Source organism: Anas acuta, chromosome 4 (genome assembly GCF_963932015.1).
Source record: "Anas acuta chromosome 4, bAnaAcu1.1, whole genome shotgun sequence".
Taxonomy (NCBI): domain Eukaryota; kingdom Metazoa; phylum Chordata; class Aves; order Anseriformes; family Anatidae; genus Anas; species Anas acuta.
Window position 1 is genome coordinate 15,808,223 of NC_088982.1, and position 25,070 is coordinate 15,833,292.

The following is a 25,070-nucleotide window of genomic DNA, read 5'->3' on the forward strand; positions in this document are numbered from 1 at the left end:
TTTTTCTGACAATGATTCCAACAAATGTCTTTCAGTTTCTGTTCGAACACTGCTGTCCATCAGATAGCACATCCAAATAAAGTCCCTTGAATCACACAAGTACAAGTGTTGGATGTTGTGGGTAGGACCAGAGTAACCAGTGCTGGAGATTAGCTGTGAGAAAGAACACCAAAAACATAAGTCTTATTTCTAATGTGGGAATCCAGAATCAAATATTAGCTTGGAAGCATCTGCGACTTTTTTCCCAGACTTAGTCAATTAAAGAGATTAGTAAATCCTGTTAATGAATCCCCTGGGTCTTTGCAGAGAGGCGCAGAAAATAGCATTGGATAGGGAGCACTGAAAGGCCCACGCCTTGGAGAGGAGGGCGCTTACAAACTGCTGCTCCTTGAAGTTTGTCAGAACATATCTGTCATGGAAAACAGTCCAGCTACACCCGTGTCTTAAGAGCTGAACTAATCTGAGTTTACTGACAAAAATTTGTATAGGAGAGGAATATGAGAGGAGGCAGCCTTGTAGTCTGGAGGGGATGAGCAATGCAAGGCAGCCGTGTGTGCAATGCCTGCCGTGTCCCAAGCCCCTCCTAATTTCCCCAGCAGTGCAGGGGCACTGCCCTTCTTCCTCCCGAGCATCTTTGGGCTCTCTCTTTTTCCTTCCCGAGGAAATTTGGGAATTTCTTTTGATTTATTTATTTATTTTTGTTTCTCCAGTCTGAGGACTCTGGGTGACTTACAGATACTGGGCTGATGCCACACTGCAGAGACTGAAAAACCACCTCAGTGAAGGAGACTTAGATATTATATACATACATACATATATATATATATATAATATTATATACTTGTATATATATACATGTATGATAAAATGCAGCCTGTACAGAAACGTATGCAGAAGCACAGAATAAGGAAATATATGTAAGAAAGTTACTGCCTAATAGTTACCGAATTTATCCCCCCCCCAAAAAAAAAATAAAATAAAATAAAAATATATTGCAAGGTTATGCATGCATGCAAAAAATAAAACATACAGCACCCTTTTAGCAGTTTAATTTGAGGTAACATTGACTAAATTTTGCCTGGCCTTCAGCTGAGAAGTGAAAAAAGGGTAGCATCTTGGAGTTACATATAGTATTACCTCAGTGCCTCCCTAATCCATAGCGGAAACATTAATCACTGTGTCTTTGTCATGCCAGCAAGGCGGTTTGCAGTCTGTCTATGTACTTGATTTATGAACAGCTGATGGCCATTGAACTGCAGCAATCCACCAAACAGTATTTTGTACTTCCTTCTGCCTCGAGTGTAAATGTTACAGAACACTAACATTATATTCCATCTAATATATACAAGATTAATTTTGTAAGCTTCTTCGTTTTTGCCTCCCTTTGGTCTGCTTTTCGTTTCTCGCTCTTGCCTTTTCCATCACAAACTGCACTGCTGGTCCCAGATCCCCAGCCCACCACCATGCTGAGGAGTCTGGGTTTTGCCATGTTCACCAGCAGAATCAGCACATGCCTGGCTGCCAGCACAGTCAAGGCAAGATCCTGTCCCATCTGAGTGCAAAATGGCACAATCCTCAGTTCTGATTCACCTCTTCTGTCAGATTTTTCCTCTCTTCTCACGTGTTTCACTTGAAATTTGAAGTTTGGAAAGCCGGTGCAGATCCTTTTGGACGCAATTCCCAGTATGTCCAAAAAAAATCTACCTCACATAGTTGCTCTGGAAGAAAAAAGGAGACTGTGTAAGAATTTTGTTCCTTTGCAGATGCCTCAGAGGCAGGATACTTGGCTCGAGCTAGCATTTAGAAGCACCTGGTGGTCACAGAGAGGGCCTTCCTCAACCCTCACAGAAACAAAGAGCAGGCCTTGGGCCTACAGGCATGGGGCTCCAGTGTCACCATCATGCAGAGGGAAGCAGCTCCCTGCTGATTCATCCCTGTGGTGGCACAATGGCTGTGGAAACCCACCCAAGGGTACGCTCACATTGTGTGAGCTTTCTGTTATGGTCTGCTCCCGTGCCTTTTTTCAATGCAATATCAGCATCCTTCCTTTCTCAGTGTTGTGTCGTTCCTCAGCCCCCCTTTGTGCTCCAGCCTACAACTTTTAAAAGCCAAGGCTACATCCAAATTTCTATTAATCACGAGCCTGTGACAGTGCAGCAGATTGCTGCATTCTGTAGCGGATAGGAGGATATTGCTTCATAAACTGTACCGAGCTGTTCACCACTGCCTGGAACAAAGCACTCTTTGTTGGTTAATGGTGTCTAGAAAATAATGGTTAAATTTAAAGCATCTCAGATTCCAAGGGGTGTGTTAAGAAAAAAAAAAAAAAAAGTCAACTGTTAGGAAAGCTAGTTTTTTTTAATGCTTTATCTCTTCTCTCTTGGTAAAAGAAGGGGGGATGTATTCACAAATATTCAAAGTGTGGCTAGAAGAGATGGTGCTGCCCTACAGGTACTGCTGGCATTGAGGGGTGCATAATAAGCCATAATGGGGTGACTCAGGCAATAATGCTAACTGGCTACATAGCCTTTCATCCTGCAAGCACTTTGCAGATGTTAAGAAATACAATATAGGTTGCACAAATTTTGGGGGGAGGATTCCTGCAACTGAGCTCTGACAGCTGAGGAGGTGAAGGGGCAGGAGGTGATGAGCAGCACCCACACACATGGGTGAAGCTGAGCTCAACACGTACTGAAGAGTTAGTGCAAGGCTCCACCTCACAATGGCACAAAAAGAGTAAGCCCAGCAGCAGGATCTGGCCCAGTTGTGTTGGCCCAAAGTCCAGTGGGCTCCATGGGAGGCTTTCACTGTGCTTCAATGGGCATCGGCTGCAGCCCCTCAAGGCAGGGACATCGGGGGAGCCACCAGCCACCAACACTGGCATGAACAGTGAGCAAAGCCTGGCTCATGCACAAAGCAGATCACTGACCCCAATGTACACTAGTTGTTTTGGCTATAGCCACCGTTTGTGATGAGGACAAGTTACTGGTCCATTTCTAATGAGAGAGTTTGGGAGAAGGTGTAGGATGAGGCAGAGTGATGCTGCTTGGTGATGCTGCTGTGGGTGCTGGTGCTGATTTGTTTTACCCCTTTTGGTTTGCTGTTGTTTTTCAGTAGATGGCTTGTATTCTCATAATGCTTTTTTTTTTTTTTTTTTTTTTTTTTTTTTTTTTAAAACGAGTGAAAGTGAAAAAAAAACTATGTTGTGGAAGTGGAAGGTGACTCTGCGCCCACCATCACCCACGAGATGGAGCTCTCAGCTCAGGCGCAGGGAAGGCTTTCTTTGTGTTATCAAAAAATGAAACATTCTTGCTCTCACCCTTTTCTGATTTTTATCTTTTGCTAATATAATGCAGATTGGTTTTATACATTATTTATGGAGCCCAGAACTGGTATAGGGAATGCTGTCACTCATTTTAATGATTTAGATATGTTTTTTATTATTATTATACTGTATAGACTTTGGAAAACCCTCATTTGGATCCCATTTAGAACACAGGAAGTTGCCCAAAGCTTGGATGTGAACCTTAATTTAGTGAGATCCTTGTAAGGCTGAGAATATTTACTACTGGCATTTATTGCTCCTGTGAGAATCAGAGTGAGGGTGGAGGGGGTGGGGGGGAAGGAGAGGAAAGGAAAGACAACTGTAACTCCAGCCAAAAAAGCAAAGAACATATGTTGAGTCGTGATCGGCTGTGCGAGCACAGCAGCAGGGTAATCTGCATCTGAGCCCTTCTGCTGGGACTGGGAGGTGCCTTTCTGCCTTGGAGATTTAGGAGAACTCCAGCAGGACTCATTCTTCGCAGAGCTGAGCTTGCTTTTTGCAAGCCTCTCTTTATAAAGAGGGTTAGGACACTTGGCTCGATGCACTGTATAAAGGAGCAGAAGTCTTTTTGGACTTCTGCCTGTGCTCTGCAGGTAAAGGTCTCAGGCTTTAGCGGTGTGGAGCTGCTGTGACTGCAGGGGTGCTTTGCAGGGGGGTGAAGAGGGTGACCCAGCATTAATGGAAGCAGTGAAAGATCTCTTATTTTTTCCCCTTCCTTTCAGTTACTGTGTACCTAAACAATAGTAGCAAGACTATACAAGCTTTGGTTCAAACTTGTAGTAAAAACTATTCCTAGGACTCTGTGCTTGGGCTGTGAGTGCAGGTGATTTCATTGGTCCCCAGCCTTCCAGAAGATCAGGGCTCTGCACTTCACGAAAGAGAGCAAGTGTCCCAGTAATTCCCACGGTGTTTTTTGTTTTAAAGAAAAGCAGAACAAGGTTTTAAAGTAACTTTTTGGGGGGCTATTTGTTTTATGTTCCCCTCTTCCTTCAACCCCATTCCATTCAGCTGCTTAACTTCCCTTTCAGCCAGTCTCTCTGGTGGCTCGTTAGTCCTGCTCAGTGACAGTTAAAATGGCTAATAAAGCAGCTGGCAGCAGAATGAATGAAGGGACCATGCCAGCTATTGCCCATATCATGGAACAAAAACAAACCAAACAAAACAAACAACCTCCCCCCACCCCTGAAAAAAAAACAAAACAACAATAACAATGAAACTCTGATATGTCTACACTGAAATTGACTCAGAATCCTGTATATTATGGACCAGAGATTTCTTAAATGGAAACAGTGTTTTGTGAATCTCAAATGAAATGCAGTATGCTTTCTGAAAAGCAATTTCATTTAAAAGATTGCCTATTTACATGAAATACCCACCACTGTTTATTACTATTATTATTAAAGAGCTTTTGATGCTATACTGTCATTACTTTGACCTTAGTTATGCTTTGTTAGCATTTATTACTGTGAAAGGACCAAGACTTTGTCATCCAAGGCATACCAATATGTGGAGAGAAGACAGTTTTTTGCTTGTGGAGCTCACAGTCAATGACCATACAAAAAAGAAAGATGGGACAAGCAACTGGGAGATGGCAATGTCCAGCTACGTAAAATTGTCCCTCTTTCACAAGCTACACTGCATGCAACAGCAGAGTGCATCCCAGATACAAAACATTATCGGTAAGATCTCAAATCTCATATATAGCTCAGTTAGAGAACATGGATGGAACATCAACTATGTAAAATGGGAAGATCTTCATTCATGAGACAAAGATCTTCATTCACGATTCATGATTTCCAACAAAGACCTTCTGAAGTACCTTGAAAGATGCACGCGTAGTTCAGATATGCAGCGTCTGCTCCTAGAATTAGGAAACCTGAAATGAGAAGAATGAATTTGCAATTGCTTATAGAGGTGGAAATTTAGTGATAATTCTTTATTTCTTATTGAGTGGGAGGGCACCAATCTTGAACAAACTGCTAGACACAATTGCTCATTTTTACATTAAGATGTCATTTCACATTAATGTAAAGGACTCCACTTCAAAGTATGGTGTCATAGTTTCATTATTTTTTTGTCATAATAAGTTCAATTTTGAGAAGATACTTAAACATTGGAATAAAAAACTTAAAGAGAATGTGGAAATTTGATTATTAGAGCTGCTTAGAACAAGTTGTACAAATATCTGTCAGGAATGACACAGGTATAGAGAATTCTTCCTTGAGGCAGACTGAATTTAAGAAGAGATTGGACTGTGCACTTAGTCACATGGTCTGAACTTTTGGGTAGACCTGTGCGGTGTCAAGAGTTGGACTTGATGATCCTTAAGGGTCCCTTCCAACTCAGGATATTCTATGATTCTATGATTAGACAATATGACCTATTTACTGTTTTCTAGGACTTGTGGGAGAGTATCTATAGGTGCTTCAATGCAGAAAGTAGGCTGTGTCAAAATAAAGAACTATGTTGAACTATGTTGAAACTATGTTGAAATAAAGTTTAACTTAACCTGAAGCTAAACAAGAAATTTGTCGAAGCCATATAAAAGAAAGAAGGAAAAGAAAAGAAAAGAAAAGAAAAGAAAAGAAAAGAAAAGAAAAGAAAAGAAAAGAAAAGAAAAGAAAAGAAAAGAAAAGAAAAGAAAAGAAAAGAAAAGAAAAGAAAAGAAAAGAAAAGAAAAGAAAAGAAAAGAAAGAAAGGAAGGAAGGAAGGAAAGAAAGAAGGAAAGAAGGAAAGAAAGAAAAGAAACATAAATAATATCTAAAATTTAGAAGAAAGGTGACATTTTATTGAAATACATAGAAGATACTATGAGAAATGCTCAGAAAAGGCACCTGAAGAACCTCAGTTCTGTTGTATAATGACATTACCAAATAACAAAGTTATTCTAAGGGGCATTTTTTGTGTTTCTAGTTTCAGACTCAAATGATAGCCTAAAAATGATTGCCTAAAATAAAAAATTACTTTTTTTTTTTTTTTTCCTTTGTGCCATCATAGTGTTCCCATTAAGAATACAGCCAGCAGCTACTTTGGTTAAGAGAACCCTGTGATCTCAGCTGCAGGAAGAACAATGGAAACATGCTGTTCTTCTCAAAATGCCCCTGTGGATATAGGCTTCTTCTGCTCTGCTTTTTCATCATAAACTCTCTTCACACCAGCGCTGCAAGCCTCAAAGCAGCCAGGGAAGAGCAGGGTCAGGCTGGATTTCTGGGTACTTCTGTCGCTTGGTGAGGTTGGGTACGCGCTGGCGGTGTCTACAGGGTGAGAGGCATGACAACTAGGCTGCTGTTCTGCATTTCTTTTGCCAGGCTGGTGCCATGGTCTGGCTGACAGCCCGCAGACCAGATTTCTTGGCATCCCTCCCCAGAAGGACACCCATCCCATATCTCATACCATATGCTGCTAAGGGAGCTGGGACTGATGGCCAGCCTGAGATGGCATGCTCTGGACACTTGGGGCTCAGCTGTAATCATCTGTCACCTTAAGTGCCCTCAGAGAGCCAGGTCAGAGAGTATACGGGGCTATATGCCCTGTTCATATGCCCACTTAAGGTGGGGTATAGGTGCAGCACTCTCAGTTCCACTGAGGAGAAAGCAACTGTTTTGAAAGTTTTCCACATTCTCCATGAAATTTTCTGCAGAAGAACTTTTAAAATAATGCTGTTTAAGAGGGGAAACAGTTATTAATCTTACAAGACTATCTTTAAGTGTAAGACAAAAAGACTTGCACAGTTTTAAGTTCTTTGAAAGTATAGAGAATCACCTATTTTACTAAGATCACGTAATCAGAGGAACAGAGTTCCACTTTCATTCAAGCTGCCTTTTGCCCTTTTTAATTACAATTAACTCCCAGACTGACTTTCCTGGTTTATTTGTGAAATCTTAAAAATGTGTAAGTATTTTGTGCTTTGCCAGTAGACAAAGTGGTTATATTTGGCAAGACTGTGACCTTCTATGTTCACTTGTTTGAGGTCTTCGTTGACTGATGGGTATGCTGAAGAAGAATCAGGACCTTTGAGCTGACAGTTTTACCTCAGGATATCAAATACTAGAAAGGCATTGTCTTGTTGGCTCCATTTGATGAATTCTTGCAGGTGGTATTCAACTGAATGTGTAACAAGCAGTGTACACTGACCGGATTATTTATCTTGTCAAATGGAGTCCCTGGACATAACTATCAAACTGCCATTGACACTGGAGTATAACCAGCTCTATATTAAACTGTCCAGCTGCGATATGGAGGCTGCAGCAATCATACACTTAAGAAACATAAGACACATTGCTAGAGCATTTGAAAGGTGTGAGAGCTTGTACAGCAGCAACTATTTTCTCTATAACCTTCCTGAAGGTGTCCCAATCTCAAATTTTCACAAGACTGCTCTAAAAGGTCATGCTTTGATGCAAATTAATGAAACATGACAACAATTAGAAGGCTTCTATTCTTTATATTTTTATTAGCTACTCCACTCTAAATAGTAGGGCATGACTAGCTAAGAAATATATAGGTCTTTCCCACAGATGGCCTTCCTTAGACTTCCTTAGCACAGTTTTAATGCCACACTGTCTGAAGGGGTTTCCTCAGACAGGTACCTTGGTTTCCCTGATAGGGTTATTTCAATATGCAGTTGAGCTGAAGCAGCAATGACGTGAGAGACCTTTCAGTCATTTATCCCACAGTCGGCCAATGATACTTGTGCCAGAAATACACTGGGGGCTCTTGACTTGCCCCATCTACCTCCTACCACCAAATCACTGTCATATCTAACACACTTGGTTGGTGAAGGCCAGCGGTAGAGGAGGATGGTGACCATTTGATCACTGACACGGTTCCACTTCAAAGCTAACGGAGCTATCGACCCCACCCTATTTGGATCCTATATAATTATAAAAATTAGATTAAACAATAATTAGTGACTTATCTTAATTACAACTTATTTTTATCAAGTACAGCTTGTACAAAAGATTTCAATTATTTTTAACTAAATGGAGAGTAGAGAGAATCTGTTGTTTTAAGATTATTCAGGACAAAGAACAGATGCTAAATTTCTTTAAATGACCAGTTTAATTTTAGCACAAATTAACAGATTTATTTATTACTGCTCTGAACATTCATCCTGTTTTTCAAAGATGAGAACTGTAAGCTTGGGGAAGGTATGTTATTTTTCATGTATAATAAAAATGGTAAATCTCTGCTTTAGTAACAATACAGAAGTCTCCCAAAAGTGTAGAGTTGTGACCAAGGCCTCCATACAAGAATGGAGAACCCATTAATTTTGTGGTTAGGTGAGGGAAAGCTACACTTTTCAACAAGCTTTTCTAAGGGGAGACTTTTCACAAAAGATTTGTTGTGAATTGGTCCCAATGCAGGGAGTCCCTGCAGTTTTGCTTGGCCTCTTCTCCATCATACTTCCTCCATCAGGCTGCCCCAAGGGCTTCTCCAGTAGTGGGAGCAGCTGCAAATCCCTCGAAAGCCACACTTCGTCCCTGTGTTTCCGGCACAGATTGCTTGCTGCTTAGCCTTTAAGTACTCTGGTCATCGTAAACTCGTGTACAATCACAAGCTATGAGACGATATTGCATTTGGGGCAGAAGAACAAGCTTTGAGAGTTCCCCTATGTTTGTAGAATATATGAACATCAGAAATACCTATCAACACCTATCAGAATCCACAATTTCTGGTATTCATTGGAATTAATTGGCTGTGTGAAAGTTGAGAATTATACAGGTTCATTGCTAGAAGTAAGTCACAATTAGTGCCAAGTGCTTTTACCACTAAAAAAGCCCCATGGATTAGGCCTTTCTGAATAAAGAAAACCTGCTTCTGAACTTTTTGCCGCAGTTGGATACTCACTCATAGAATAGTCTACATACTGCCAGTACATTTACAATGTAAACGCTTTCTTTTCAAGGTCATGGTTTTAAAGCACTAGACTGCTATTGAAACTGCAGGGGCAGAGCCTGAACAATTCTACTGGTTTTCTAAAAATAAGGAGCTTTATAGCTAAACTGCAGGATGTATTTTAAAAGAAAGAGTCTCAACATTTTTCTTTTTACTGCTACTTGTATCCCATCTCTACCAATTTTTACTGCTTTACACAAAGGCACATCTATTGCAAGGCATGGCATAAAATCAACACTTGCATTCTAGCAGCTCAGATCAGTCCTACAATATTTGTGATGTGCCACAACATTCAAATGCATTAACACAAAACTTGAGCCACCAATGAAAATATATAGCTTAAAAAAATAAAATGACAGAAATTAAAAGTGCCTACTTTCAGCTAATTCAGACTTATTAGCTGCAACTCCTATGTTGAATTTTACATTTTCAAATGTCATATTTTAGTTCAAAACCTGCGTCTCTCAAATACCTCATGAAATCCTGCATGACTATGAGGCATGAATGAAGCAATTGCTTCTTTCACTATAAATGATTAATGCTAATCAATCAGGGCTTAGTATTCCCAAACCTTTAGAGCTCTCCTGTTTAGCTTCTGCAGTGCTTGAAAATGTTTATTGACTAAAGGGTGAAAATGTTTTTTCTCATTATTGGGAAACATTCACTGTAAATTGCGATGTCCCAAATTACAGAGGACTAAATTCTGGTCAGTTTGTAGAGAGGCACTGTGACAGAAAAACAGTAAGGAGTTTTCACACTTGCAAGGTTACCAGAAGACTGTCCAGTCTTGCAAATAAAAGATGATATAAAGCTGCTTACATCAATACTTCCCTGGGGGCTGTGACAAATGGTCATGTGTTTTCAGGGTTAGAGGACAGCTTGGTGTGTACCTGGCTGTTCTTCCTTCAGATTTCAGGGTAAGTTTTTTTGGCCAGAGCTCAGCTGACTGGTTCCATTGCAAAGCTCCACTGAGGTGCACCACAAGGTGTTCAGGTCTTGCCTTCCTGGCCCTCACTGGGCACCAGGACTGAGGACAAATGATGATGGTGAAATACTGCCCTCATGGGTTACTGTGACTCATCTCTCATTTCCTTCTGCAGGATTTTCTCCTTAGCTTTTAGAACTAGATTCAAAGATGAAATACTTAACCTATGTTTTATACACACCTGAAGATCATGTTCATCAATACCAAGCAAGTCTAATACAGATAGTGTGTTGGCCATGTAATATTACAGTGGTGATACTTATGTTTTACCTGAATGACTATTTTTAAATGGTATCACACCTTAGATGAAGTGTCTGGTTAACTAAGTATGAAAGGATAATCTAAACAAATTGTGTTCTTTTGTTCCAAAATTTATAATTTTCAGAATAAAGCACTCTGTTTTCAGTAATACTACCTTCTACCCTGAAAAACAACTTTCATAAAGTCATAGAAGTGTGGCAATTTATTTGACACAGTCAAATCTTAATAGAATTTAAGTATTGGACTATGAAACTTCACTTTTCTTCTCTAAACATTTTCAGTTGCATCTACATCTTTCAACTTTTTTTTCTAGTGTTTCTATTTTTTCGAGTGTTTCTATTAAGATTTGAAAAAAAAATAATATGAGGAAATTCTAGTAATTTTTTTAGGTATAACTGAATTGCATTTGATGAAATCTCTACAGTATTTTGGACTAGAATTAATTACTAGTAGTATTAGGATGCAAATTGTATCACAGAACTATACTCAATGTATTGTGATTTCAATTCTTGAACCAAGTACACTAACAAAACATTTCCATTCTTTATCATTTAGAACATTATATAAAGTTTGCCATTATTGCTGCCAGAGCTAAAGCCAACAACTTAGTCTAGGCAAAGAAAACAGGAGGATACCCAGCAAGTAGGAAACAAAAACATTTGGGGAAATGGATGAGTGGACAAAGGAGAGACTCTGCACATGGCCAAGGGAGTTACATAGTTAGAGCAATCATTAGGGAGATGAAGGACAAAGACTCAAATTCTTTTTCTGCATGATCTGAAGAATTTACTTGATCTCAGGTCTACCACATCCCCAAAGGTCAAGTTATTTGGTTACTCAGGCCTTGTTCTTTTAAAATCTCTGTGAAGTGTCTCTAATTACAGATATTCTATTATATCCCTTGGGGCAGGAATAAAAAAAGTTATTTTTGTCCATGTTCATTAGCCAGTATTCTGTATGTTCTGCCTCTTTTAGTTCTTGTGGTAACTATATGAAGTGAAACAGCACCAATGGAGAGATGGAAAGTTTCATCCTAAAATGACCAAAGGTATGGAAAATGTTAGTTAAACTTCTTACCAGGGGAAATAAATAAAATAAAATAAAATAAAATAAAATAAAATAAAATAAAATAAAATAAAATAAAATAAAATAAAATAAAATAAAATAAAATAAAATAAAATAAAATAAAAGCATGGTTGCCGAATGGGTTTCACTACTCAGGATCCTGACGGAGGGTCACACCTGATCTGAGTTAGGTGCCCAAATCCAGGCAGGTTGCCTGCTTTGGCTTCTGGGTCTTGTCCTTTCTTCCAAAGTGCAATTGTATCTGAAAAAGCATCTCTCTTCTTTCAGAAGTGCTCTCTGCTCCCACAAGTTCCTAAATCAGGAAGGAGGATGGTATTAGAAGGCAATCATCTATGAGTAAGATATTTCAGTGACTAAGTTGCTTTGAGGATTTATTCATAGCTTTTACTGGAATCAGTGCGAAATGCACATCTAGATTCCTCTGCAAGTCAGACCACAGGAGTTTCAATGTGAAAGGAATGCCTGGCCATCATCTGTGTTATTAGATTTTATTTTTGATGCCTCCATAGATTTTATAGTTTTGCAAAAACATGCAGCAAGCATGGAATTTATTGCTTATAGTTCATCCAGGAAATGTGTCATGGTACAAGATGGACTGAACAGAAAAGATAGCTGTTTTGGTTTTGCTTTTCAAATGTTAACAAGTATATAGCAATGGTCTGTAAAACTGCTAAATAGATCAATAAATAATTCCAGTGATAGCATATTGAATTTCAATAGTCAGTGGAAACCAACACTTTTAAAATGCTGAATTTTGCTTTTCTAATGACTAAGTCTGTGTCACTTTACCATAAATACTCAACTTTAGCAATTATCATCAAGGCCTTATTCAACAACTTTCTAATTTTAACAAATGTTATTTTCTGCAATAGTGAATTGTTGACAGGATACCTATTCTTTATTCCTTAGTGCATCCTACCCATAAATTGATTATATAAGCAAAGATATCCACAGGGAATTTTTGAATACGTCTAAGGAGGGGGAAAGAAAAAAGGAATATTTGTTACATTATTGGGACATAGAACTGAGGACCCCCTGATGTTTGGGTTATCTGACATCCAGAAAACTGGCAGTATTTTGTCTCTAGGGAGAAGATGTATCCCACCTTGCCTGGGTGTTAGGATTTGTTCAAGGACCTTTGCTGTGGTTGGTATTTTTGTGCCGAGACCATCAAATACTAACCTTGCCACTCTGCCAGTTCAGAAACACAAGGTACAGGGTTTTGAACTCGAAGAGTCAGACACTAAAAATATGTTCACAGAAGTGACAGAAGACTCCGAGACCCGATCTGGGAATCTCAGGTAGCTTTCAAGAAATCATTGAAAAAAAAAAAAAAGTAAATTATTGCATCTGAAAATATTAATAACAGACAGCTGTAAATGAATTTCTGTAACAAAAATACTGAGTAAAAGAGATAAAAGAGTACCACAATTTTATAAACATAACAGAAAGGAAGCCTTAACACCAAACTTCTCAAAAAATGTTAATAGACAGCTAGCCAATTGGTGGTAACCCTTGTCCAAGCTTCTGCTTCTAAGGTATGAGAAAGTGCTTTCTGCCCTGCAGAACCACCTGTGTTCAACAGCTGAGGACTGTTGCTGTAGGGCATGTAGATCTTTATTATCTAATCGCTAATCCCTTATTATCTAAACATATTATAGGCTGTATTGTTACAAGTAAGGCAAGAATTATTTTGTCACCACCTTCACAGGCAGACTGGATCTAAGCCTGTGGAGCCAAACCAGCCCCACCTCATTCTGTGGTCACTCCTAGCTGCACTGGTTCATTCCTTTCTTTCATCTTGATTTTCCTTTTATTCTCATCTCTTCTGACCTCACTTTGGCAACCAGACGTACTTTCTAAAACATTCTATGAGGAGGTCTTATAACATGTACAAAAGCCTATTAGCATTACTACATCTCCTCAGGCATCCTCTTTCTCCATTTCTGCCTTTTTCTTTATGTAAGTATCAATCAATCTCTCTCTCTCTCCTTTTTTTTTTTTTTAACTGATGTTTGCACACCACTTAGTCTAATAGGGTTTTGGTCTCTCAGGTGCAGCTGCATGGAGCAGTAACCCGGTAGGATATATGAAGCAGACAGGTGTAATTTAAGCCCCTGGCAAATACAAATGAAAAGAGAAGCTGAGCAAAAGTAGAAAACCCACCGCTACTATTTGAGGTAGTCAGAATTAGCTATCAGACCAGGCACTGGACCTGCAGTAAACAGGAAACGTACCCATCAGATGTGTTCATATTAGGCATTAAATATATCACGACAGTGCCAAGAAGCTTAGCGCACTGGGTGATACCTAAACAGCCACCAGATGAAGCTTCTGTCAGAGGGGGATTTTCACTGTGAGCCAAATAGGTTTTATAAAATAGGAAAATATCTCTAGGAACAGGTTTATAGTGAAAAAAATATCGTTATGATTTTTTAGCTTGGGCATAATGCTCAACAAAACTCCCATGTTTCATGTTTCTGTTGCCAGGCTGGAAATTAAAGGGTTTGGTTATAGCCACCAAAACACAAAAGCAGCAGATATTTCATGCTTTCGTCTCTGCAACCCACTCAGTAGCTTTTACAAGTAAACAACCTGCCACATGGAATACTCACTGTAAAGCCTACACTCTTTTGTTAGGACTAAGTTGTCCAATGACAATGTTTTACGGATTCCTTCCCTTTCAGGAAAAATAAATTAATTGGCCAAGCAATTCCTCTTCATATCATACTGTGCTATTCCTCATTCCTGCATAACATTGTCTTCTCTGGATAAATAACATTTGGTAAGTATGTATGGCATATGGAATTCAGTGCAATTTGTCTCAGTTGGTCTGGTTGTTCTCACTCTGCTCTGTCCCACTCCCTGCTGCCCTCCCCACCCCACAGCCTTCCTGAGTTTTACAATAACGCTTTAATGATTTTGTGACATACTAAGCATGAATATTGTGGAATGTGTCTGGGAGTTGTAGTTCACTACTCATATTTTAATTCAAATGCAGTAAATTAATAAAAATGTTGGGTTCACCATCTAGATGGCAGAGGAGTTTTGATGGCGCCAATGTGTTACTAGACCCACAGAAATCCATTGGGACTCAATTATGTATGTGGAAAGTAGTGAACTCTAGAGGAACTATTTAATGTTGAGAAAGAATATCCCAGCCCAGTGGCTAATGCAACAATTTTTTTATAAAAAAACAGCAGTAAATTTTCTGGATGCATGAGATATGCTGACAAAGCAGAAATTTTAGTAATTTATATTGCTGAAAGTTATGAGCATGATCACCCATAATCCCACTGCTGCCAATAATTGCACTGGGTACTGAGAACTTCTAAATAAACGTGCCTACGTCGAATATTATGTTTTTTTTTTTTCCCTTGCACATTAATTAAACAACAGTATTCATGGCAGTAATTTTTGCCCATGAAAGGGGTATATGGTTATGTCTCTATAGTAAAAATAGGAGAATTATTATTTTCTGACTTTCAGATAAATGTTTACACATTATGAAGTACCTAAGTATGTGTTTTATCAAATAATCAAGTGTTTGTTTTTTTTTTTACTATTTTTTTATTTTTACAACTATTGTTACAATTCTATTTGTCTTCATATGTCTTCCTCGTTTCTGTACATATAGATGTTAAAATAGACAGCACAAAGCAACTGAATTGACATGAAAGTGCTACCTCACCTGCACATTAAAATGATTTATTTCATGGAATCAGTTAAAAAAAAAAAAAAACAACAACAAACACATACATCAAAGTGGGCTGTTTATTACCGAAAAAGATTGTAGTTTCTGACACTTTATTTCATTCATTTATATAGCCCAAGTCAGAGCTTTAACTGAAACTAACATTATTTATTTATTTATTTATTTATTTATTTATTTTGCTGTCAGCAGAGCAGGGCTAGCAGGACCTGATCATGAACCAAGTGTTTGATCTTGATTCCAATTTTGGTACTAGCTGAAGCTGAGAACTTTTTTTTCAGTTATTCAGCCCCACACACTGAAGCTGGGGCAGACCTTCGAAGTTGAAATTTCCTTGGAGAGTCCAGGTTTCAGTTCCACTCTGGCCCATATGGAGAAGCCTGTCAAAGGTCTCACACTTTACTAATGTCAAAGTTCTTATACATACACATGATTACTGTAGATCTTAAAGAGGTGAAGGCAGTTTTGCTTGTTTTTGTTCTGTCGGTGCTCCTGTTGCTGAATGGTCTTGGCTTGTGATGGAATAATGATAAGCAGTAATCAAGAACATGTTCAGACTCTTCTATCCTACTCAAAACTCCCTGTAGCTGCATAAGAGCATGCCATGTTATGTCACACAACGCCACACAGAAATCTTTGAACTTGGGGTAGGCAGGACTACTATTGTGGTTGTAATGTGTCATTACTGCTGCTGGTCCCAGAGCAGGCTCGGATTGTTTCTGCTGTGGGGATTCAGCTGAACTGATCAGAAATGCCTGGGATCCATCCAAGCCTGGATCAGAGCCTGATCTGATCCTGTCAAGAGGGAACACTTTTCCCATGCCCCAAATCCTTTCTTTAACATTGCCAACTTCAAGTCACAGCCTGGATGCTGACTCATTGGTGACAATATTTACAAGGAAGATGTTTTTCGTGCCTTTTCATGGAGCAGTACTGCTTTCCACTCCTCATTAGAAAAGTGTGTATCACACTGTGTATCACTCTCTCCCCTGAAGGTCATCTTCACCCAAGAGAAATCATCTTAGCTACTCTTCCCAGTCTTGGGCATACCCCCGGCCTTTGAGGCATTGGGCTTGTAAAGAAGAGTCTTCGGGGCTCGTCTCTGTGGGGAAGTTTGTTGCAGAAGAACACAAAGTCAGGAACTGAGATCTGTGGTGTTTTTGCTGCTTGAACTTCCTTTGCTCCAGCTCTGCGAACGCCGCTCTGACAAACTTCTCAGAGGGGCAAATCCCAAAGGGAAGGTCATGCAGTAGCTGAAAGTCTGTCATGCTTGTTCAATTTAATGTGGGAGAAAAAGGGCGGTTGTTTTGCTCCGCTGTGGATTGTCAGGCACAGCGCTGACCTCAGTTAGTGAGGTGACAATACATAAATACACCCTGCACCCCATCTGCAGTGGGATTTTGCTTCACCCCAGTGCATTATTTGTCATGTTTAAAGCCCTGTTTTTTTTTGTGTGTGGTTTTTTTTTTTTTTTTTTTTTTTTGGTGCAAGTGTTTAGTTAGGGCCTAGGTAAAGAAAGGAACAAGTGCCCAGTCCAATCCTGTCTGCTCCTTAGATATGTCTCTTGAAGCGACACTGCTCATCCCCATAGGATGCCCCAGATAAGTCAGCAATACTCTGCTGTCAATGGCATTAAGAGCTACACCGTGCAGAGGCAGCGAGGGCTCTCCTCGCTCACAGATGAGGCAGATAGTGCAAAAAAGACACGATTCACCATTAAGAGGTTGTTATACTGTGCCTTCATTTCTGTATTCATTTACATTTTGTAAGGTATTTCACACACACACAGGCAATCTCTTCTGCTTTGGGAGTTTCAGCATGCAACTTTCTTTGTCAGTAAACGCAGTTTTGAACAGATCCCTTCTAATCTGCCAAATCACTCAGGCACCAGTTTGGAAAAAGTGTTGGTTTTACTTGGTTTTAGATGCATTTACACACTTTGTTAATGCACTGTAGCAAGACTGAATATCAATTTTCATCATCTCATGCATGCACAGTTTCACTTCCTACAAATACAAATCTTAGAGCCTTTATAGTCCAAACTACCTGTGTGCATGGCCTCTGTATTTGCTGTTTATTTAGGAACAAGACTGGGGAATTTCAGACCATTTCAAATGCTGATTTTGAAATATACTCGTGGTATAATTTTTGGATTATTCCTTTTTATCACATCTTAACTTTGAATATCAAAAATCCTTCTCCTGTGGTTAAGGGTAGTTATTGCCAACCTAATTTCAAATGGACTTTAAAATTTCAATCTTTTTAGCTCTTTAGGTTTGATTGTGCATGGCTTGTAGGATTATAGCTTCCTAGTTTTAATGTCTATTTTTGAATGCTGGTTTGGGGTCAGTGGTTAGAAACTCTCAGTATCATTTTTAGTGCTGAAATATCCTTTTGATTTTACATGTCTGAAGCGACAAAACCTCTTATTGTTATCATTTTTGAAAAATTGCCAAGATACAGCCAAATCTTTCACTGCTTGCTGCACTGAGCTAGTTCTTGCCTTCGTGTCATGTACTGTAGAATTCATTATTGTAATGCCTTGTTTACTTACATTTCTTTCTGGTGATAATAGGCTTTTCAGCCTTCAGCATTCAAGGCCTTTGTCCACAGAGGAAAAGAAAAGAAAAATCAGGCAAAACATCAGGCTCTTTCATCAAGCTTTTCAAATCTGATTTCAGAAGTTTGCTGTTAACCATTTCAGTGTCACGACAGAGGAACAAAAACGTCCGTAAGAAAAAATCCAGAATCAGAAATACCTCTGCAGAGAAACAGCTTTTGTTCATAAAGCTGTTTTGATGCAAAGCATCCCTTCCAAGATATGACTTCCCCTTTCAGTAGCAAGGGCTGTCTACCTTCAAAAACATTCTTGAGTTTAATTCTTCCAATGAAGTCAGAAAGTAGTGTGGTAGCAGCCATTCTATTGACACAGCATTTATGGTCATTAACCCACCAAAGTGCCAGATTTAACTGCTGATCCACACATCTCTAAATACATGAAGTTTCTTGTACACTTCCTTTAAGAATGAAAGCCAAGGCTATTGGATTTCAAGAAAAATCATGAACCAAGTATTTTTTTTCTTTTTAATACCAAAATATTGTCTGAAAAAAAATGCTGACATTGTCTAACATGTTTTTGGTTTATGAAATCACTTTTTAAAATATAAAATCTTCACATCAAAGTGTTATTTCTGGCTAAAGACATATTCACTGTGACTATAGAGACAGTAATAAAAGTTTTCTTTACCGCTGACAAACTTGCATGTGCATATGCACTTCTTAAGAGTAGGCTTTTGTTTCTGAGATGATATTAAAATGTGTTCTTCTTTGCTGCTAACTTCACTGCTGTTATACTTTCACAGACTTTCACATTTTGAGACCTGCTTCTAGATGCCTTTCAGATTGCTGTACCTCACCAGTTTGTTATCACGGACGCCTAACTCAGAAGGATGCTTTAAAAACTTCTGTTTATTTCAGTGAGTACAAGTAAGCCATTTTCAAGGATAAGAAAGGGGAAAACTGGTCTTTCTCATATTGGACTCCCATAACATTTTCTCTGAAAAGATCTGCTCATTAATTGAACCCTGCTTATGCACTGAACGAGACAGTAGTTGGAGGGAGAAAGACAAGAAAGTCATCATGTTTAAAGCTTATGTATGGCACAGAGGGATGCAAATTAGAGTACAGCATCCAACATTAATTCTAGAGTTTTCTGACTGCTCAGTGCTTGGCTTTGCAGCCATGAGATCTTCAGGTCTGTCGCCATCATCTTCAGGGAAATACTCGGCCATTCCTATTATGAGATCTCAGGACTTCAGCTAGGCTGAAATTTTGTGTTCTGCATTTCTGCCCCAGGCTGATACTTTTTGGAGTGCTTGGGAATCAATATTTCAGGCTTTTCCAGAGTTAAGACTCAGAAATATTTATTTCCTAATGTTAAGATACTGCGTTAAAAAAAAAGAAAAAAAAAAAAAAAAGTCTCGATCTTAGAATCCTAGAATCATGGAATCATTAGGGTTGGAAAAGACCTCCAAGGTCATCTGGTCCAACCATCACCCTACTACCATACCTATAGTTATAGCAGAAGTTGAAATCTGCCCAGTAGGATTGATTTGGTGTGAATGACATTCCTTTTCTAAGCTCATGAAAACTGATCTGTGTTTTATTCCTGCCCTGTTGAGGCACGTGAGAGTTTTGTAGCTGATTGTGGGATTTCTTCAGAACTGGGAAGGCTCCATCTTCTCACAGCCCCTGTCTGCCAGTGAGGCTGTTCTGTGCGTGAGCCACCTCCCAGCACGGTAACTGCTGTATATTAACCAAGGGCTACTCAGACTTAGCCACACTGCAGCTCTGTTGAAAGGAACTGCCCAACAAGAATACTGACAAGCTAAGAGGTCATTCAACAGACCAAACATGCCACTTTTGGAGGACCTCTTGGTCTGTAGTGATCGTGCGTATTCCAGTAGTTTGAGGAAGACTGTCTACAATGAACCTTCCTCTTGAATGGCTGACTTTTGTTTACCTGATGTTTAATTTCTGGCTAATCACTCTCTGAATACCCAAGCTGTGCCTGAATGCCCAACCTTCCTCCTGCCAGAACAGCACAGTCCACCTGGAGACACGTCACAGGCCCTGTTGGCATACTCCTGCCATCACTTATGGAGTATTTGCTGATAGCTAAACACCATTACTTGAATATCCACCACAAAAAAAAAAAACAAAAAAAAACAAAAAAAAAAAAACAAAAAAAAAAAAAACAAGAGCATATTTAAATATGGAATTTGAGTGTTGTAATAAACTGCACACATTTAGAAGGAGGACAGCCAGGTTTCTATTTTACTGTAAAGGTAACCAAACTTTTATGAGTTGAGGTAACGGTTCATAAAAATAAACATCATCCTGTGCTTCATAAGCATCTTATCAATGTATAATAAACTAATATTATTCGTAATGACTCTTGTAACACTATAAAGGGGAGAATCTAAAATAAAATATATTTGGAATTGTGTTTTAATGAGTGAGTACAGCAAGCACATCTGTCTGTAAAGCTAAAGTTTAGTGTCCAGGTAATAACTGCACTGTCAGTTTGGTATCTATCTTCTGGTCAGCACTACAGTGCTAAAGTAATTAAGTAATATAAAGTGTCTTAGGATCCTCTGCTGGAAGAAGTATTTTCCTGAGTAATTTTTGCATGCAGTGTTGGTATATGAAGATAAGTTTCTTTTCCTTTAAGGATATCAGAGCTCAGTGAAGTCCAGGACATTCTGTGCATTCCTGTGGCTTTCGAATTGCACTTAATGGGTGAACATATGAAGATGTAAAAATGCTTTACCCAGAGACATAAATTATTCACACCAATAGGCCACTGCTGCTGGTCCTGCATGGGCTAGGGAAGCTGGCGAAGAGCACATGCCCAGATGGATATTTCTAAGTGCTTGTGCATGAATCATGCTGGAGAGGTGTTAAGGCAGCCAGCAATTCCTTCAGGATACAGTCTATGGCTTTCTTCTTGGAGCATGTGCTCATAAGAAACTCTCAACTATACTCAAACTAGAGTGTGTTCAGAAAGGTCCTTCTGCGTATATTAAGTAGAAACACTTCAGCCATTATTAGGGGGCCTAAAAGTGAGCAACAGCATTAAGGAAAGTGTAGGCACACAAGTTAGATGTGATCCTAAGCCTGCAACAAGTGGCTTTTAATAAGCAGGACCGAGTCTGTGGGTTGCAAAACATCATATTCAAACAAAGAGAGAACAAGAGAGAGAGGAAAAACATGTGAAGCAAAGGCAAGGATGTTCAGGCATTTGTGTGAGGATGCTGTGTCCCAGCACTTCAGAACAGCCTGGGCATACAGCAGAGACCTGTAGGCTTGCAGGCAGAGCACGGCATAAAATGTAAGCAGAAGCCTGCAAATACATCTGCTAGTTTCCAGGTTACATATGAATGTCTTAACTGGAGGTTTTTTCCATGTTTAATTTTGTGATGACAGCAGCCCCAATTCAACAAAGTGCAACCATATATGGATGTCAGTGGGATTTATGCACATACGTAAGTGCTTTGTTGAATTAGGGCCAATGGCACTGATGGTATCAACATGCGAGAACCAGATAGCAGGGATGTAATAGAATCATGAACCGAAACCTGGTAAGCTAGTATTAAAAACTGCAAAATTAGTTGAACGTTTCATCTTGGCACACACAGGCAGGGGAAAGCAGATATATGACATTTTAAGTAAGGACTCTGAAGAGGTTTTTAATTGCCTTATTTTTTTTTCTACTTTTATATTTTATGTCCTTGATTCCTTTTTATTCATGTATTTAAAACTAATAACAGTGTTATTTAAAACATTTTTTTCTTATCCCAGAAGATATGGAGCTTTACAACATAAAACCAAAACAATTATTTTGCCCATTAGGAATCTTTTTTTTTTTTTTTTTTTTTTTTTTTTTTTTTTTATGAAAAAAGCAGTATGTTAAACTTAAAAGAAGAAAAGACACAGTTCTTCAAATCTTCAGTCAGAATCAGAGGAAAAGCCCTCAGAAGTAAAGACCAATTACAAAGGAAGATCAATCTAAAATATAAGGGCAATGCACTTATGTAGAAATTCAGGATTACTGTAGGGTCTGGATGTTTCCTTTTCATAATCTCATGTTTGCTTGTTTTAAAACAGAATAAAAATGGTTGCATTTCGTTACATCTATGTAATTACTATATCCTCATTAGAAATCAATTATCTCTGATAATTCCCATTGGTGCCATGGTTCATAAACTGAATGCCAATCAGTGTAATAAAAACAGTGAAATATAATTTCTTGTTGTTCAAAGTGATGATCAACTAATCAGCAGCAAATTTAATCAGAACATATCAACATCACTCATACATATTAGCGCTTGTAAAATATAATAACCAGCCACGTCTGACAAGTTATGGATATTGCAACAATTGTAGACCACGTGAACATTTAAGCAGATGATTTATACATATGTGTGCAAGCAGTTTAAGCATAAGAATATAAAACTTCCATGAATAAAGTAGTTAGCCTTGTAGTAAATGTCCATTGCTTGAACAGCCTGTGATTTCTAAAATCTATGGTATGCTATATTGTTAATGGATCCAAGAGACTCTTGTAATCAATGCCAGCTTTTCTTCCAGACCTATAAACGAGTCCTCACTGCCCATTCATCAGAAAGCTTTAGTTTCATGCCCCTTGCATTGTAAAGCTAGCAGGCAGGCAGTAAGGAGAGAAATGGACCTAATGGACATGTTTTCATGAATTTATTTTCAGTACTTACTCAGAAATGTAGGGCGGAGATAAACTGGGGGCCCTCACCTGCCTAATGTCTGCCCAGTGGTGGGGACTCAGCCAGCTTTACAGTGTCCTTCTGGAGATGAGTCTGGCTGGATGGGAACAGGGACTTCAGCTGCAACTGAAATGGCTTCCAGTACTTCTCAAAATTATACTGGGCTGTTTTCATCCCAGACATCAAAATTCAAGTTATTTAAAGAACTTGACTTTAGGCATACGGGATATGTGGGATTTTATGAATTCTTATGCTGGCAATAAAGACTTCTCCATTCAGGTCTTGACCTTTAAGATGCATATATTTGCAGTGTTTAATCCTGCACTGCACATGTTCTTAGTAATGACTGAAGATCTGAAGGAGCATTTTGAAGAGTATTTATTTGATATTAAGAAAAGCATTTTAACTTATCTTCAAATAGACCACAAGTGTATATCAGAACAGTATACATCTGTTCAGGGTTAGTTTCTATGGCTGATCGAGTGTTTTGTAGTAAATAACCTACTTAATTGATTTAACCTTTCTCTGTTTTCATATTTTCTGCAGATACGTTATAATTTTCTTGGATTAATGGAAATTACTCTTTCAATAGGTTCTCTGCAGATCACCTGCAATTGTTTGTATTTTAAAAGACCCAACTATTCAAAATTAAAATGTAAGACTTTTCTGAGCATCAGTTGCCAAGTATCATTACTTCTATTCACAAATTAAGAGAGATTTCTAATGAAACTGTTCTGAGCTACACGTTTAAACCCAATTTGTGAGTAGTGTCATTATTCGCAAGCATTCTTCAACACTCCTGCCTGTGAACTCATCTGCGGGAATATTCAAAGCAAGTAAATAGAAAAAGGACAAACAGCCAAAACGCATTCACTGTTTTACTTGAGCGAATATTCTTAGAAAATATTTAGAAGCATTGGCTCTGTTATTAGCTATATAAATATTCATACAAATCTGTCCATCAGATTGCCTCCCTGAAATTACTCAGGCTTTTTTAGGAACTTGGAGAGAAAAGTCTCTTAAAAATATATTTCTGCACATTTTCCAGAAGTATAATAGACTGGATATGGCCTTATAAATTACAGGCTTTCCCATACTCATCCAGTCATGGGGCCAAATCTCAAAGTTAACTTTAATGGGATTTTGGCTCAGTGAGGTTGGAGGAAGGGCGGCAGAATTTAGCTGATGATTTATGCTGCCTTCAGAAATTGCTCAGTGAAAAAAAAATACAGCAATGGTACTTATGTAGTACAGTTGTATGTAATTTATTTTCTGCATAACCCACATGAAATTTAATAAGATATAAAAAAGTCACATTTTTGACTGAAGTCTTACAAATTCTAGCTCAAGTGAAAATAACTGCTGGCTTCTCAAATGAATTGATCAAGTAAGGTAAAAAAGTAGAAAATATCTACTCATTGCCATGTGGTTTATTTGATTATTTTTATTAAAAATAATAAAAAAAAAGGAATTGCTTTTTACGAAACACACTAGCATATGATAAAAATTAGGAAATGTGCTGTAGCTGTGTTCTCAGCAGGGATGAAAAATGAGAATGCTCTGGCAGTCTAGGGAGATAGGGTTCAAACTCCAAGGCCAGGAGTTATATTATTCTCCAGGATAAAAAGGCTGATTTTCATTAAAGGCAGTGGTACTTACTGCCTTAAATAAATAAATAAATAAATAAAATTTTATTTATTTAGGATCTTCATTTGTACAATGTCTTATATTCATACAATTACCATAAAGAAAACTTCAGTTTTGTATCAGCTTTGGTAACTTTCCCATAGATTTTTATACATGCCCATGTGCATTTATCTGGTGATCAGATACTGAGATCATGTGGCAGTCAAATTCTGATGGAGTCAATTCAACCAGTTATGTGGCAAATAAATGGAATTTAAGTGAATAATATTGTTTATGGACTTACCGATCTAAATGTTAAAACGAAGCAAAAAAAGCAAGGCAAAGTGCTGCATGCATGCCATGCACTAGGGATTTTATCCAGTCTGTCACCCAAAGAATAGATGCCACAGGCTTTTTGCTGCGTGACTAAAGGGTAAGGGATCCTTTGCAGAATAAAATTATACAAAATTGGAAATTACATGTATTATTTTACTTAGGTCCAGTAGTAATTCTTTTTATGAAACATGTATGCTGATTACAGATGTAGGTACTATAAAAACAAAACAAATAAGGATGAAATTTTAATTGCCACCAGTTCAGTAGAACTTATTCCACATAGCCACAGGGCTAATATGTGCTTGTTGTTCTCCATAACACATCAGATGAGAAACACTCAGTTTACATTTGGAGCAAGGACAACTCAGATTAGACATTGGGAATAGATTGCCTGGGGCGTCTTCAACACTGGAGGTCCTTAAGAAAGAATCAGATAAATGTTTGTCAGAAATGCAATAGATATGGCTCATCCTGCCTTGGTGCAAATGGGTGGACCTCCAGCAGCTTTCCCAGATTTAGGGTTTAGATGACTAAGCTATG

At 38.5% G+C, this 25,070-nt stretch overlaps 2 long non-coding RNA genes across 4 annotated transcripts in view; one reads left to right on the forward strand and one right to left on the reverse strand.

Moving 5' to 3' along the window:
- On the reverse strand, nucleotides 1-23,288 carry LOC137855633 (uncharacterized). 3 transcript variants are annotated; one of them, XR_011095861.1, is made up of 6 exons: nucleotides 22,560-23,288; nucleotides 12,738-12,860; nucleotides 11,712-11,847; nucleotides 5,145-5,201; nucleotides 1,591-1,718; nucleotides 1-153 (listed from the first exon to the last, which is right to left on the reverse strand). It is a non-coding gene; the product is annotated as an uncharacterized lncRNA (long non-coding RNA). The 3 variants fall into 3 exon arrangements; XR_011095862.1 differs by lacking the exon at nucleotides 1-153 and having other exon boundaries at nucleotides 1,009-1,718; nucleotides 22,598-23,278; XR_011095860.1 differs by lacking the exon at nucleotides 1-153 and having other exon boundaries at nucleotides 1,009-1,718; nucleotides 22,560-23,274.
- LOC137855634 (uncharacterized) overlaps nucleotides 12,868-25,070 on the forward strand; it is a 21,194-nt gene continuing 8,991 nt past the window's right edge. The window contains exons 1-2 of the long non-coding RNA XR_011095863.1: nucleotides 12,868-14,340; nucleotides 18,630-18,743. This is a non-coding gene — a long non-coding RNA (uncharacterized lncRNA). The remainder of the gene's footprint in view (nucleotides 14,341-18,629; nucleotides 18,744-25,070) is intronic.